The 16194-nt window shown below is 41.7% G+C and overlaps 1 protein-coding gene across 1 annotated transcript in view; it reads right to left on the reverse strand.

Moving 5' to 3' along the window:
• NUDCD1 (NudC domain containing 1) overlaps positions 1 to 16194 on the reverse strand; it is a 266321-nt gene that overhangs the window by 28994 nt on the left and 221133 nt on the right. The window lies entirely within an intron of this gene.

Below are 16194 nucleotides of genomic sequence, written 5' to 3' on the forward strand. Positions count from 1 at the left end.
CAAGGAGCATGCACACATCGTAGGAGGCATCTCTCGATGGGAGATACCATATCACAGCCACAATTGAAACCTATACAAACAGGGGGGGGAGAGACCGTAGTTCTCACATTGTGCCTCGATGTTGTGGGGCGGCTTTACAGTGTGCTGATGCTCCGGTTTTGTCTGTGTTGCAGGGCGGGTTTGATGTGTTGAAAGGCCGGTTTTGCATGTGTGAAAGGGCAGCTTGCAACACAGACAAAACCAGCCCTTCAAAACAGCCACTAGCCGCCCTCCAGCAGCAGTGATGCACAATCTGAGAACTATGGTCTCCCCCGCTGTTTGTATAGGTTTAAATCATGCCTGTGAAATGGTATCTCCCATTGAGAGATACCTCCTATGATGTGCGCATGCACCCTGGTTAAGTCAGCCCAGCTGATCGGCAAATCAGCTGTTGTGCTGTTCCGTACGGCGAATGCGCAGTCAGTACATACCGGGCACTATTCGATGGCACACCGACACCCGCTGATCAGAGAGGAGGAAGATGGGACAGAGCTCTGCTATGTAAACAGTACAGAGCTCTGTCCGTCAGCAGGGATGGTTTTTGTTTCCCTGCAAAGCAGCAGAACACCCCTTAGTGAAGCACCTCACAGTACATATAAACACTGACCACGCACACAATTAACTCTTTGATTGCCCTAGATGTTTAACCCCTTCCCTTCCACTGCCATAAGTACAGTGATAATGCATATTTTTTAGCACTGATCACTATATTAGTGTCACTGGTTCTCGTGAAGTGTCAAAAGGGTCAGTTAAATAAATACGAATTCCAGTATATATCCCATAGTTGGTAGACGCTATAACATTTGAGCAAACCAATCAATATACGCCAAAGCCTCGTACACGCGATCAGATTTTCGGCAGGGAATTGTGTGATGACAGACTGTTGGCCTAAAATCTGACCGTTAGTACATTCCTTCAGACAATTGTTGATCAACTTTCCGCCAACAAATGTAGAATGGCAGGCTAGTACATTTTCGACGGACAACAGTCTGTTGTCAGATTTTCCTATCGTGTGTACACAAGTCACACAAAAGTCCAAAGTACAAACACGCATGCTCGGAATCAATGCTCACCAAACACAACATTAGCAGAAGGTGCCCAAAGGGTGGCGCTCAAGAGCTGAAATTCCACGTAGTACGTCACTACGTTCGTGTTTGTTGGCCGACAATTGTGTACCATTTGAATGCAAGACAAGTTCATGGCAGATGCTCTTCGGACAAAAGTTTGGCATTTCGTCTGCGGAAAATCTGATCTTGTGTACGAGCCTTTAATGGGTCTTTTTTTTTTTTTTTTTTTTTTTACAAAAACCATGTAGCAGATGAGAAAATTAAGAAATTTGATTTGTTTAAATTTTTTATTGAATATGCTTTATAGCAGAAAGTAAAAAAAATAAATAAAAAAAAAATGTATTTTTTTCAAAATTGGCTTTTTTTTGGGTTTATAGTGCAAAAAATAAAAAAACCAAGAGAAGATCAAATACCACCAAAAGAAAGCTCTATTTATGGGGGAAAAAAAAATGATATAAATATAATTTCTGTACAGCGTTTTATGACCCCACTATTGCCGGTTAACCTCCCTGGCGGTAATCCCGAGTGTGGCTCAGGGTTAAATTTCAGTACCATTAGCAGTAACCCCCGAGCCACACTTGTGATTGCATTGCAGGATCCTGGTGCGGTGTACTTATGTCCCCACGATCCTGCGATGTCCCCCCCACTGTGTCTGCATGCTCTGTCCTCCGCCCGATGCTCTGTGTGCCGGGCTCCGTTCCATGTGAGCATCACAACGCATTTGGGGGTGGGGGCACGATGGCAAATTCAAAAAGTACACAAAACATAACATACAGATTACATTAATGTATCAAATCATTTCACATCCCTTTTGTCCCTAGTGTTTTGTCCAGTGCCCTGCCTGCAGTTTTATAATATATATATACTGTTCTTTCTGCCTGGAAACTTGAGAATGTCCATAGCAACCAAAAAGCGTCCCTTTACGTCAAAAGTGGTTTGAGACCAGCTAGAAAACAGCGATAGTAAATTAGAACACTTGCAGAATTGAGTGATAGTGAATCGTGGGGAAATTCATTATTATTTTTTTTAGAAATTATTAATAGTTATTTACTATATTATAATTTATGATTTTGTGTTTCAAAGTTTATCCTACCCGGGATATTTTCTAGACTCTTGTTTGGACAAGTTCAAGTGTTTTATTACTAAGAATTACAGGCCTACGATATAAAACGCCAAATTTCTATGCAAAACAATTATACCGCTTTGAGATGCAAAAATATGACATAATCATACCGCCAGGGAGGTTAAAGGAGCAAAAAACAGCCTGGTCATTTTTTTTTTTTTTTTTTTAACCACTTGACCTCCGGAAGATTTACTCATCTTCCGGAGGTCAAGTGGTTAAATAGAAAGAAAGAAAGAAAGAAAAAAACAAAACAAAAACACACACACACACCATGGCAACTGGTTATAATACACATGGATTTAAAAAACAAAATTAGGGTTTACAATCTACTTTAGTTTGTAAACCATCGTGGCTGGTTCAGCACAAATGATCCTAAAATGGCTTGCACAGTGAGAAAATATTAAGTGGCTCAATAAGCTTACAGTATCAGTTCTCCCTCTGGGTACTTAAATTGCAGTACATTTTTATTTAGGAAAGAGTTGAATTTGAAATACTTTGAAGGAACGTAGGCTTGACTGCTATAGCTGTACATCTCCTTCCCTTCTACTTTCGTCACCTCCAGACTGTCAAAAGATCTGCTAGACAACTGAAGATGAATACACTTCTAAAGCCTTTTGCATATACATTATACAATATATTCTAAGGAGAAGAGAATTGTACTTTCTACAGTTTTTTTTGAGCCAAGCTAGTCTGAGAAACTTCAAAGGAGAAAATTCCCACTGATTCGCCCGCAGAGAATGAACATAAATATTGGAATACAGAAGAGTATACACAAAGCAAAGTAGACCTAGAAAAAAGCTATTGTAGCAATGAATCATTTTGCTTGGGATTTCCAGGACTAACTACACACGACCAGATCACTGTAAAGGATACGATTATTACTTGCCACATCTGGGCTGCACTGAGGTGTAATGAAGATCAGTGGCAGCTGTTGGCATGACTTTGTGATTGACTGGAAAACCTATTTGCAGCTATATCATTCTCTTTCGTAAGTAGACAAGGGAACAAGGTTTTTATCCTCTATCTTCCTAATCGACTGACTCAAATCACAAGGTTGGGCAGATCCTAGCAGAGAGCGACTTGTCTGTAGACAGAATTAAGTATTGTTGTCAGTCTCCATTAGAGGATATCTGCTCGTTTATCGTTGTACACGACTTTTTACAATCTTCTTGAGAATTACCAACTACTACTTAGTGCCAACTATTGCAATTTGCAATACAATTGATTTTAGATCTGCAAACAACTATGTAGCGAAGGGGCCTGCCTAACAGCCATATTTGTTCATTATATATACACACACATTTTTTCCCTGCTTGTAAGTTCAGACCGCAACCTGTGGTGGTCAGCATGCCATTTCGTTTTTGAGGGTGAACAGCACCGATAGCAACTATCCCAGAGTCTATGCAAGCAACCAGATGGCCACATACACTACATTATCAAAAGCAATGGGACACCTGCCTTTACACGCACATGAACTTTAATGGCATCCCAGTTTTAGTCTGTAGGGTCAGTATTGAGTTGGCCCAACCTTTGCAGCTATAACAGTTTCAACTCTTCTGGGAAGGCTGTCCGCAAGGTTTAGGAGTGTGTCTATGTGAACGTTTGACCATTCTTCCAGAAGTGCATTTGTGAGGTCAGACACTGATGTGGACGAGAAGCCCTGGCTTGCAGTCTCTGCTATAATTCATTCAATAGGTGTTCTATCAGGTTGAGGTCAGGACTCTGTGTAGGCCAGTCAAGTTCCTCCACCCCAAACTTGCCTCCAGTCCTGAGTCTGCATTTTACCTGTTAGTCAGCTCACACTAATTAGCCAGCTGTGCACAGAACTTTATATGTGAGCTACCGACAGAGCACTAAGGGCCGGTTCACACTTACCAGCACACAAAACCATAGCAATTTAAGCCGACCATACATGGATCGGAATTCGGCAGGTTCAACAGGGATTGGCTGTAATTTATGGACAGAGAGGCTGTACACAAGTCGATTTACTGATTGACTTCTGTACAACCACCCTGTTGGCTATAGCCAGCAGCACTGATCAGTGTATTCTGATGGGGAAGTCTCCGTGCAATCAGAATACAATAGCTCAGCAGGAGAATGTTAATGTGTGGATGGGGGAATCAGGTCTACCTGCTTAGTGATTACGGCTGCAGGGAGCTGACAAAGAGAGGTGTGATGCACATTTTACTGCATCAAACAGCTCCCTTTTTGTGCAAACTTTATGCAAAATGCATAAAGTGACACTTCATTCATGTCACTGCATAGAAGTGTGGTGCATTAAGCTGGTGACATGCAGTGACATCCAGTGATGTGCAATAAAATGGGCTGTGTTGGAATGAGAAAGGGGCAAATGAAAAACAATTGTTTTCTATGTGCCCAATGGTCATTGTCTCCCCGCCCAAGCGGGAAAAAAACACCAGTCACTGCCCCATGGACTTGGTACACAATATCCTACTGCTATAATTTGCTTACTGCTTTGCTGAATAAAAGTGCAAACCTGCTTGGACTGTCTGTGGGTGACCCTGTCTTGTGCATGGTTACCAATGCCACTACCAGTTGGGCGAGTCCCCACTACAAAATAAGCACTGCAATATACAGAAAATGTATTGAAGCACAGGTTTGTTGGCAACTACTGTACTTCTAGGTTTTGGTGCAGTGGTCTCTCTGCAGAGGTTTGACACACCTCCTGCTGACTCAGCTCTCCAATCAGCAGGGGGTATGAATTCTGCTGATTGCTGAGCTATAGGTCTGACTTAGCAGGAGAAGAGGGCAGACCTCTGCAGAGAGACCATTGATGAACATGTGTCCCTAACTGCAGCTAGTCGCTGGATGGGCGAACAACTACAGCTGTTTGTAAAAACACCTGTCATTCTGGCCACAGAAACTGTCTAATTCTTGCCACCAGAAATTGCATCTGGAATGTATTTGGCAGTAAAGTTCAACTGGGCTTTAACCTAACCCCTAAAATACTCACTTATTGCTCTATGAAGCAGAAACTATGAGCACCATTTTTTTATGCCTTGTGCTGTGATATACCAGCTCTGAAGCATATAGGTAGACATGTCAAAACTTAGCTTTGGGGTGCACAACCATACAACATGGGGAACAAGATTACAACCAATGGCAGGCAGCACAGAAATGAGTGCACAGATAGACAGTGCATATTATAACTGCTCAAAAGAAAGTTTCTTTTAGATATTAGTCCTTGTTAATTTTAGTACTAATCAGGACTGTTTGAGTAATTTCTACAATAGTTTTTCCAATAGTTTCATTTTTTTTTCTTAAAATTTAGAGAACTGATTTTATATTACATTCAACTGAAAAATGAAGGCTTTTTTCTTACTGTAAATACAAAAAATAAATCAGCAAACACACAACACACAAGTTGCCTGCGGCAGAGAGCAACCTCAAAGTGGAAATTAAAGTCTGTATTAATGTTTTCACTATTTCTGCAGTTCCGTGTTTACTACTCAGAGACATGTTCCGGGGGGGTACAAGATAAATTGTTGGATTTTCACTTACAGCAAGAGTAGATAAACTCATATTTCCCTTCTCCAACTGTAGTATATACAGATCAAATTACAAGGAATGTACAGGCATGAATATATTTGTTGGAACCCTCCCACGTAACCCCCCCCGCCAACAATTTTCTTAAAGAGGAGTTCCGCCGAAAAAAATAAAAAATAAAAGTCAGCAGCTACAAATACTGCAGCTGCTGACTTCTGAAATATGGACACTTACCTGTCCAGGGCACCCACGATGTCCTCACCCGAAGCCAACCTGTCCCTCAGCTCCCAGATGGAGGCGCCGGCATCTTCAGTAAGGAAATCAGGAAGTGAAGCCTTGCGGCTTCACAGCCTAGTTTCCTACTGCGCAAGTTGTGCTGCGCATCCTGACAGGTGGGGGGGGGGGGCGGAGTTGGGGCCGGACATAGCGCAGATCGCCGCAGATTCTGGGGAGTGGGAGCAAATACCTGGATTAGACAGATATCTGCTCCCCCCTCCCCCCTGAAGGTGCCAAATGTGACACCAGAGGGGGTGGAGGAACCGGATAAGTGGGAGTCCCATTTTTGGATGACCAAATTGACTGGCATCCATCATTGTCTTGATTTTTTGACTCAACAGCATATTTTAAACAATAAAAACAAATGAAAATGGCATGAGCATTGTTGCACAACCTAGGTGATCACCGCAAGTGAGCAATTTCTGTAGTTCATAATGAGATTTCTGAACCTGCCAATAGGTAGTTAGACACACTCTTCCTGAACAAACTATCCCAGGTTTGAAGGATGCCTTCTCTAGAGTGAATGTTTCAGCTCTTTCATAGATGTTCCATAGGATTCAGACCAGGGCTGCTCATAGATGGCAGCTTCAGATTAGCCCAATGTATTGTTCTTAGCCATTCTTTTAGCTCTGTTTTGGGTCATTATTCTGTTGGAGGACCCATGACTTGCAAATGAGACACAGCTTTCTGAATCTGGGCAGTATGTTTCACATCAGAATTCCTTGATTGACCTCAGACTTCATGGTGCCTTTTCACAGATTCAAACTGGACACAGCAAAGCAGACCCAAAACATAACCAGTCTACCCCTGGATTTCCTATTAAGTGCAGTGTTCTTTTCTTTGACCGCTTCATTTTTTCTTTTGTCTTTGAAAACAGAGCTGATATGCCTTGCCAAAAAGTTCCAGTTTTGTCTCATTTGTCCAAAGGACATTCTCTCAGAGGTAGATTTGTTATTGTGCAAATTAGCAAATTCCAGGTTGGCTTTTTTTAAAGTTTTTCTTTCAACAGTGGAGTCCTTCTGGGTCTCCTTCCAATGGCCGATGTGATCAGACACTGATATACTTTGACAGTGGTGTTCATCCTGTATCCCTATGGCAGGTTTCCTTGGCTCTTTGTCTCCCATTCACACTACCCTTCAGTTCAATCTATGGTCGATTTCCCTCTGCGGGCATGTCTGGGTAGGTTCATGTAGTAATGCAAGTGTCATTTTATATTTTTAAAATGACACTTGCAATATATATATATAATATGCATGACATGCAGAGACAGGGTCCTTTTGTCCATTTACACATTAATAAGGGAGGTCATCAAGATTGACAGAAATGGCAGGAGATTCCTATGCTAGTTCTAAAAATATTAAATTGGCCAAATGGGCAATTGTTTACTGTCCTGAGTAATGAGGGTTGTAAAAACTACAGCTGGCCTTAACTGGTCTTTTTATTTTGATTAACAAGATCAAAAGTGTTTGGTCGGCCAATGAAACTGTTCCAGAGTTAATAACTGGTTATTCAGGGGAGAAGTTTTAGAAGGGTCATGATCTACACATCATGCATGCATGATTATGGAAGCACAGGTCTAGCTAGCTTATTACACACATTAGTGTATGCATGGAAGCTACCTAGGTGCATATATTATAGATTTACCATACATGCTGGATGGTGTAGTGTTTCTATGCATACTATGACAGAAAAGGACTAAGTGTTTTGAATGGGACTCTGACGGCTGAAGTTCGTTGTATTATTTGCAAGTACTTGGTGGACTTTTAGCATCTGTTTTAGGAATCCAATAAATGTCAATCTCGTTGCTGCAGAGATACTTAATAATCATCACTCATATATATTGACAACAGTTTATTACACTCCCATGAACCTGAAACTTCTTAATAATATTTGCAACTATAGTCACAGGAACATGAAAAGTACTTGACATGAGTCTTCTAGCCTTACACGTTGACATGCTAGTGTAGAATTTTCTTTCAGATCTCCTCAGACAACTCTCTCTTTTGCTTTCTCTGAGTGACAACTTTTCTTCATTTAATGTGTGATAGATGTGTAATAGTAATTGCAGAAAACAGTTTGGTTGATCCAGTTATTTATAATAATTTCTAGAGCTACCAAGAAATCTGTCCAGACTCTTTTAGCATGTCTTTGCAAAAGAAGAAATAATGCATCTCTTTTTACACTTTCTTTGAGTTCATTTCTTCACTCGCTGTTACCGTTCTGTCACTGCCATCTTCTATGGGACTTCTTTCAGGTCTGCCATCTTCCTCTTCAGCTACTAGGTGGCCACTGATGATGTACTCCTACATATTGTCCCTGCTCCATTCTCAGTATCTTATAGATGCCAACATATTCTCTGAAGTGTAAATGCACTAAAGGCAATGCACAAAGCAAAAAACAAAAAAACAAAAACAAAACATACAAGGGAGAGGTTGTTTTTTTGCAGACTAATTCTCCTCTGCAAAAAAAAAGAATAAATCTACTGCCTAGCACATTTTTTTTACTGCCTTCTAATTTATTATTAGTTTCATCAGGTAATATATTATGGTTACTGTACTCAGCTGTTCTAAACACTGTACTTAACTACTTCATGTATGTCTTGCAGTTTTACCCTCAGCAGGTAATCAGTAACAATTCATCTCTAAAGCGGTGTACACACGGTCGGACTTTTCAACTGGATTGGTCCGACGGACCGAGTCTGGCGGACAATCTGATCGTGTGTGGGCTTCATCTGACTTTTAGCAGACTTCCACTCGTCTGTATGCTAGTCTGACGAACAAAAAACGACGCTAAGGCAGCTATTGGCTACTGGCTATCAACTTCCTTATTTTAGTCCGGTGTATGTCATCACTACGTCAGACTTTGGTGTGATCATGTGTAGGCAAGTCCGTTCGTTAAAAAGTCAGTCGGAAGTCTGTCAGAAGTCCGTTGAAAGTCCGTTGGACCAGTCCGGTCGAAAAGTCCGCCCGTGTGTTCGCCCCATAAGTGTTTCTTTCACAACAGCATGTCTGCATTTTTTCCACACTGCACTGAATGGCATGGCAATGCACTGCTGTGCAGGGGTACTAACCTGACAATGCATTAACCTGCACTATAAAACCCTGCGCTTTACCATCCTGGCTAGTGTAAACCTAGCATAAGGACTTTTACACTGGGTTCAGCTTTTGTACAGTGAACAGCAATTTATAAAAAAAAAATTGTAATACTTTTGGCAAGCTTCAAGCAGCTTTTTAAAAAAAAATCAAATAATAAAGTGTCAGGTTGAGCATGGGCATGTTATTCAGAGAGCTGCAGCAAAATGTTCCATGAAGCGCTCAATTTAAAATATACCATAGTTTTCAAAACAAATGTCCACTCAGAACTTATAATTTAGTTCTCGATAGATTTCAAAGGAATCTTAAATCAGCTTCTTTTTATACTTCTATGGCAGTGGTTCCCAACCTTTTTTCACTTGCGTACCCCTGCTCAGTCCATTTTCATTAACTGTACCCTGCACAGAGGCAGAACTAGAACCTTCAGGGCCCCGGTGCAAGAAACCATGAAGGGCCCCCCTGACCCCCAGCCATTGCCCGTCCCTCTAAGACCAAACACAGAACGCCAGGGCCCAGTCACAAACGTGACCATTGCGAATCTGATAGTTCTGCCACTGGTTTCAGTCTTTTTATCTTTGTCATTTTATTTTTTTTTACAATATTATATACTATATTTCACAATTTTTTTTAGGAACCCTGTTAGGGGCTTTGGCGAAATATCAGGGGTCTAAACGGACCTATGATGTTTCGCCTTTGAGACAGAGAAAGGAGATTGAGGTCACAGCCCTCAATCTCCTTCTCTGCAGCCTCAGCAGCACAGAATGAATGGACAGGAATAGCTCTGTACAAAGCTTCCCATTCATTCACAAACTAAAGCATAGTAAACATGGAATACTATGCCTCAGTTATGAATGGACAGAGTCAGTGATTGGTATGGATCACTGATTCTATTCATTCAGACAGACAAGGAAAGGGCCAGTAAAGGTGGGCTCCAGGAGAGAGTACAGGGGGGCTGGGAGAAAGCAAAAGGACCCGGGGCAGCAGAAGAAAGCTGGATAGGAGGGGCAGTGGCATATAGAGGAACCAATCTGATCCATCTTCCTCTTGCAGCCGCTGAATGCTGACGGGAGGAAGGAGGAGAAGCAGGCATTTAGCGGCTGCAGGAGGAAGATGGAGGGGATCAGTTCCTCTATATGCTGCTGCCCCTCCTATCCAGATGTACAGGGGGGCCACACAGGCCCCCTGGAGCATGGGGCCAGGTGGCACTTGCATCCCCTGCAACCCCTGTAGCTATGCCCCTGCACCACAAAACTGAAACCACCAGAAATTGGGACTTCGTTACCCATTCTCCACCTCGTCCAATTAGAGAATGCCTTACATACAAGGCATCCTATGAATAGCGGCAGTGGCGAGTGAGTGCTCTTTGTTGTCAGTGTGCAGAGGAGAAGTCACTCCCACTGAACCCCAGCAAGACCCAACATCATAACTACTACAGTAATTTGCAGCTTCCCCAGCTGGTATGAGATATGCATACAAAAAAATGTCCAAGCTGGACCAAGGTAAGTAGACAATATGGGGCATTTCTGAAGTTCAGTCTTAACTGTCAAGCTGGGGAGTCCAAAATATGTACCATCACTGACAATTCACCAAGTTGAACTTTTGTGTAGAAATATTCTCTGTTATTCTATTTTTAACACAGCAGATGCAGAAACTACTGCCAATACAGAAGAACACAAAAAAAAAAAAAAAAAAAAAGGAAAAAAAGCTGCCAGGCTTCAAACAATTTTTCTCTTGAATGCATAATTCTAGAATAAATGCATTTTTGCTTTCAAAGCGATTTGTGTCAAGCACAGAAAAAAAGGAACACTCTAATCATACAAAATCCATATCAATTTTAGATCAGGTTCAAAGGATCACATCTAAAACAAGAATTGAATAGCAAGATGTCGTTTTATGATAGAAGATGGGGAGATCTAAATTATAGTCAATAAAAAGGAACTTGGCCCCTTTAATATAGCCAGGTAAATCGAGGTGAACCAGGGAAGTCTGCAAATAGAACCTACTTTGTTTCTCATGAAGAGCCATGTTAAGATCATCAAACTCTCCGGCATTTCAGATTTTTAGGTGATGAAAGGCTGTCTGCTCACCCAGCACCTTCTGCATACAGTATTATTTTAAAGACGGCACACTGGTACTCTAATAAAAAAAAAAAAAAAAGCACTTAATTTATTTCGGGGTGCACTAAAATGACAGGGTTTTAATGTCTTACCTGTATTGTTTCAACTGCAAGAACCACTGCCACAAACACAGCTTGTAACCCTGCCAGTAATCTGCAGCTAAGGTACTCTCTCTTTGAAAACAAGAGAGTCTCAATGCAGTAGTCCAACATGGCACCCTTCCAAGTCAGCTTCTTTTTTCTTAATTTTTTTTTTTATTGGTCACGGAATTCAGCAGTACAATACAGAGCAGGATATGTTAACTTCAGCACTGCCAATATTTTCCAGAGTAGTAGTTAAGTGACATAGCTAAATGTACATAATACAACCAACAGTGCGAAATACACAGACATAAGGAGAACATGGGTCATAACACAAAGCTTAGACAATTTAAAATGTCAGCAAATTACTGACCAAGATCAGTGGATGACAAATTCATAGTAGGGATGCAATGATAAATTGGCCACCAAAAATGATCGGCCGAAAATAGGGTTATCAGTGTTTTGCCAAGAAAAAAAAAAGGTGCCGATAATGGCCAACCTGAAAAAAAGATTTTGCCACGATATTGTTGCGAATTTCATAGGTCACGTGACTCAAAAACCGCATCAAAAAAGCAACACAGGTGCTTTTTGAATGTGTTTTGCTGCGTTTTCAATGTGTAGGTGCGCTACACCACAATGGAAGCCCAACGGACCAGTGTGAAGACATACATACATAGAATGTAAAGGGATGCATTTTTGTTGAACTTTTCTTGCATTCTTTTTTTTTTTTAACCCAAAATCGCTTCAAAAACTATTAATTTAAAAGTTGAACATAATACAATTATATGCAAAAAATATACATATATAAAATTTATAGATACATTTCGGTTTCGGCTTCCAGCCAAGTGAATTCTAAATTTTAGATTTTGATTTTCATTTCGGTGCACCACTAATTCCAAGGTATTTTATACAATATTTAATAGGAAAAAGAATCTCTACAGCAGGTAGACAGTAGCGTTTAGAGCACTAAAAGTAATAGTAAAGAAGATGAGAACTAAAAGTAGAAAAGAGAGGGCGGGGAGGAAGACCATAGCTTCTTCAATCAGAAGGCCAGCCAACCACAAGCGAATTTCCTTCCTGCAACAATGGGTTTCATGTTGACAGTGTTGATACGGGAATGGTCTTCACCTGGTGTGGGGGGGGGGGGGGGGGGGGGGGGAGCCATCCCCACTGGGAGAAGACAGTGATTATCACCAGCGGCTATAGCAGCCGCTAGCGATAATCGCAAGAGAATCCATCAGGCTGGTTGCACCCATGTTGATCGATCTATGAACTTAGTACATTCAGCCTTCACCATAACGGTTCCAATCGCAGCCAGTCGCTGCTGAGCCAGCCCAGATTCTAATTGTGCATGGCCAGCCTACGTGCGAGTTCTGCTGATTGTAAAGCTATAGTTATAATAATGATGTGTGGTTGAATTTTCGGGTTCATAAGCGCAGTTCTGACTGGTATTCCCGAAGCTGTAAAGGGGAGGAGATGGTAACTGGGAAAGCCTCCACGTGCCTGTGTATCAGGACTTACAAAATATCAGGAGCCCCTAATGCGTCTTAAAAAGAACATCTTCAGCATCTCACTCCTGCCCCCAACTACTTCTGCACCTCTTTTTTTAAATTCTCTAAATACATATCTTTATTCCAGCAGTCTTCGTTGTCTTTCTTTTTCCTCTTCTTGCTTGGTGGTCATGGTGCGCACCTCCACGTGACAGCCTAGGCTCACAGAGAGTTTATGCCGCCTGGTCAATCAACACAACATTGGGCAGTGTGGGAGATCGCAGAGGTGAAGCATTAGGCAGTACTGTAGCATAAAGAGGGCGAGCAGTGTTTAAAAAATAAATAGATACAAATATAAATAAAATAAAAAAAATAAAAAAAAACTTTTTTTTTTTACAACACTGGGGAAACCAGAACAACACTTGTCATTTTACCTAAGCAGCAGCACACGTTCACTTTTCCCTCTCTTCTCTCATAATCCAGCAGGAAGCTTTGCGCTGCTCTAGTTGGAGCACAGATAGGTATAAAGGCTTTCTCTCTGCCCAATGTGACAATGCTGGACCATCCAAAATCTACCAGTACTGTCACATAATGGGTAGGAGAGCGAGTAATACATACCTCCATGCCAAAAAAGATAAGTAATTTCTTCACTCCAGGTAGTTTAACAGAGCGAGGGGGGTGCACGATTATGGCTTTGTTGGGTAAAACAAATGCATATACAAATCTCCTTCTGATTGTAGATGTATATACATTGACACCAACTGTTGTAAGCGTTCTCTGCACATCTTGCAATGACATTTCGGAGTTCCTGAAGACTTAAATTCAAACGATAAGCTCTTAGGCTGCATTTGCTGGGTCAGCCAGTTTGGGTCAAATTAGAAGTTGTTGGAAATCTGTGTCACTTGAATATTTTTTTATACATTTTTAGTAATTTAGTTTTAACCGCTTGCCAAAAATCATAGTCATCCACAACCTTCTTTTCTGAGGGTCTTGGAGAACTCTTGATGTTGGCATGATGACACCACATATGTTATAGCAAGGAGAATACTAGACCTTGAATGTCTGAGGTTTACATAAGAAAGGCTTACTACTACTACTACTACTACTTTTATGTGTATTTGACCTTTATTTGTAGACACTTTAACAAACTACAAATCGTGCTTCCTCATAGTAAGTAAATCAGAGTTACACCTTCACTAGAAATTGACACTTACATTTCCGATACGTTTGCATATGGTTACTCTTGGGTAATGCAGGTCACAATTGTATTTGGTAAGATTTTTTTTTTTTTTTTTTTACATGCTTTTTCTACTTTTAATGGTATAATCCAAAATATATTATTTGCTATCATTCTCAGTCTGATTGATTTCAGTTTGCAGCATACTCTATAACACGGGTAGGCAAATTGAGCTTCTGAGAACTTTGTTGAAATTATTCCTGAACCTTTGCGTCACATACTACTGAACCCCTGCACTCTGTGTCCCTTTAAGCCACAGCCAGTACTCAGCGCAAAGAAAATAACACCCAACCACTTTTTCTCAGCTGCAGGGGGCCCAACATATGATCCTGCACACAGGCCCACTGCTTTCAGAAAATGCCCCTGACCTGAGCTCATCATTGCGCATCCATTCCATATGCTCGTATGTGACATCACATGCAAGCACGCGGGCTGGATGTGAGAGGTGGATCAGCAGGATGAGTGTGCCAGGACAGGTAAATGTGTCTAATCTCTGCTTCCTTTCATCACTGCATATCATAGAGAAGTGGGTACAGCGGTGGAGCAGATATGCAGGAAGGTACAGCAGTGGAAGAGATGAGAATGGGGGTTCAGCAGTGGAAGAGATGAGAATGGGGGTTCAGCAGTGGAAGAGATGAGAATGGGGGTTCAGCAGTGGAAGAGATGAGAATGGGGGTACAGCAGTGGAAGAGATGAGAAGGGGGTTCAGCAATGGGAGAGATGAGAAGGGGGTTCAGCAGTGGAAGAGATGAGAAGAGGGTTCAGCAGTGGAAGAGATGAGAAGAGGGTTCAGCAGTGGAAGAGATGAGAAGCGGGTTCAGCAGTGGAAGAGATGAGAAGGGGGTTCAGCAGTGGAAGAGATGAGAAGGGGGTTCAGCAGTGGAAGAGATGAGAAGGGGGTTCAGCAGTGGAAGAGATGAGAAGGGGGTTCAGCAGTGGAAGAGATGAGAAGGGGGTTCAGCAGTGGAAGAGATGAGAAGGGGGTTTTCTACGTTTCTGGATGGCTCTGGTTTCCATTTCTGCACCAGATGCAAAACGTGCAGAACTACGAGGAGACCGTGAACATCTAAAAAAAAAAATTCACATTTTCAATATACAGTAACTAAAGAAAACTTCAAAATTAAACCCCTTATCACATGTAACTCAGATCATGTCACCTACGTTTTGAAGTGTCCATGTTCCCTCCAATATGTGTTCCGAACTACAAGACAACTTAGGCCCCTTTCACACTGGGGCGGTAGGGGCCGTCGGCGGTAAAACAGCGCTATTTTTAGCGCTGTTTTACCGTGGTATTCGGCCGCTAGCGGTGCGGTTTTAACCCCCCGCTGGCGGCCGAAAAAGGGTTAAAACCCCTCGTATAGCGTGGCTATAGCCGCGGTATTACCGCGGTACAGCTGCGCTGTCCCATTGATTTCAATGGGCAGGAGCGGTGAAGGAGCGGTGAATACACCGCTCCTTCACCGCTCCAAAGATCCGGCTGACAGGAGATTTTTTTCTTCTCCTGCCAGCGCACCGCTTCAGTGTGAAAGCCCTCGGGCTTTCACACTGAACAAACAGCGGAGGCTGTTTAGGGGCGGTTTGCAGGCGCAATTTTTAGTGCAATAACGCCTGCAAACCGCCCCAGTGTGAAAGGGGCCTTAGAATTAGAATAAACGAACATCTTACAAACATTAAAAAAGGATTCCCAAATCAGTGTTTCTAGACATTTTAAACTTTAAACTTACACTATGCACATTTTATGGAATAGACAAGATTTTCAAGCATTGGAGGGGAACACACATAAAGAGGGAAATCTCAAAAAATGAAACCAAATGGCTATACAGATTGAGGACAATGCAACCATATGTTATGAATATCGAGCTGGATCTTAACTGTTTTTTGTCTGATGATTAATCTATACCTTGTATTTTTATTTAGTATCCCAAATATAGTTTTTATTTCAAATATTTTAGGCCAAAATTTATATCAGGTATTCAGCTGAAAATTTAATGTGCTGGTATTATTATAAATGAGGTCATATAATGTGTATATCAGATCTCAGGCATTCAGCTGGAAATTTAATGTACTGGTACACTATTAGGAATGAGGTCATATAATGTGTATAACCACTGGGTTTACACTGCCACCTAGGGTCTGTTGATAGACCTATGGGGGTGTTTTTAGCAT

Source organism: Aquarana catesbeiana, linkage group LG05, assembly GCF_042186555.1.
Source record: "Aquarana catesbeiana isolate 2022-GZ linkage group LG05, ASM4218655v1, whole genome shotgun sequence".
Taxonomy (NCBI): Eukaryota; Metazoa; Chordata; class Amphibia; order Anura; family Ranidae; genus Aquarana; species Aquarana catesbeiana.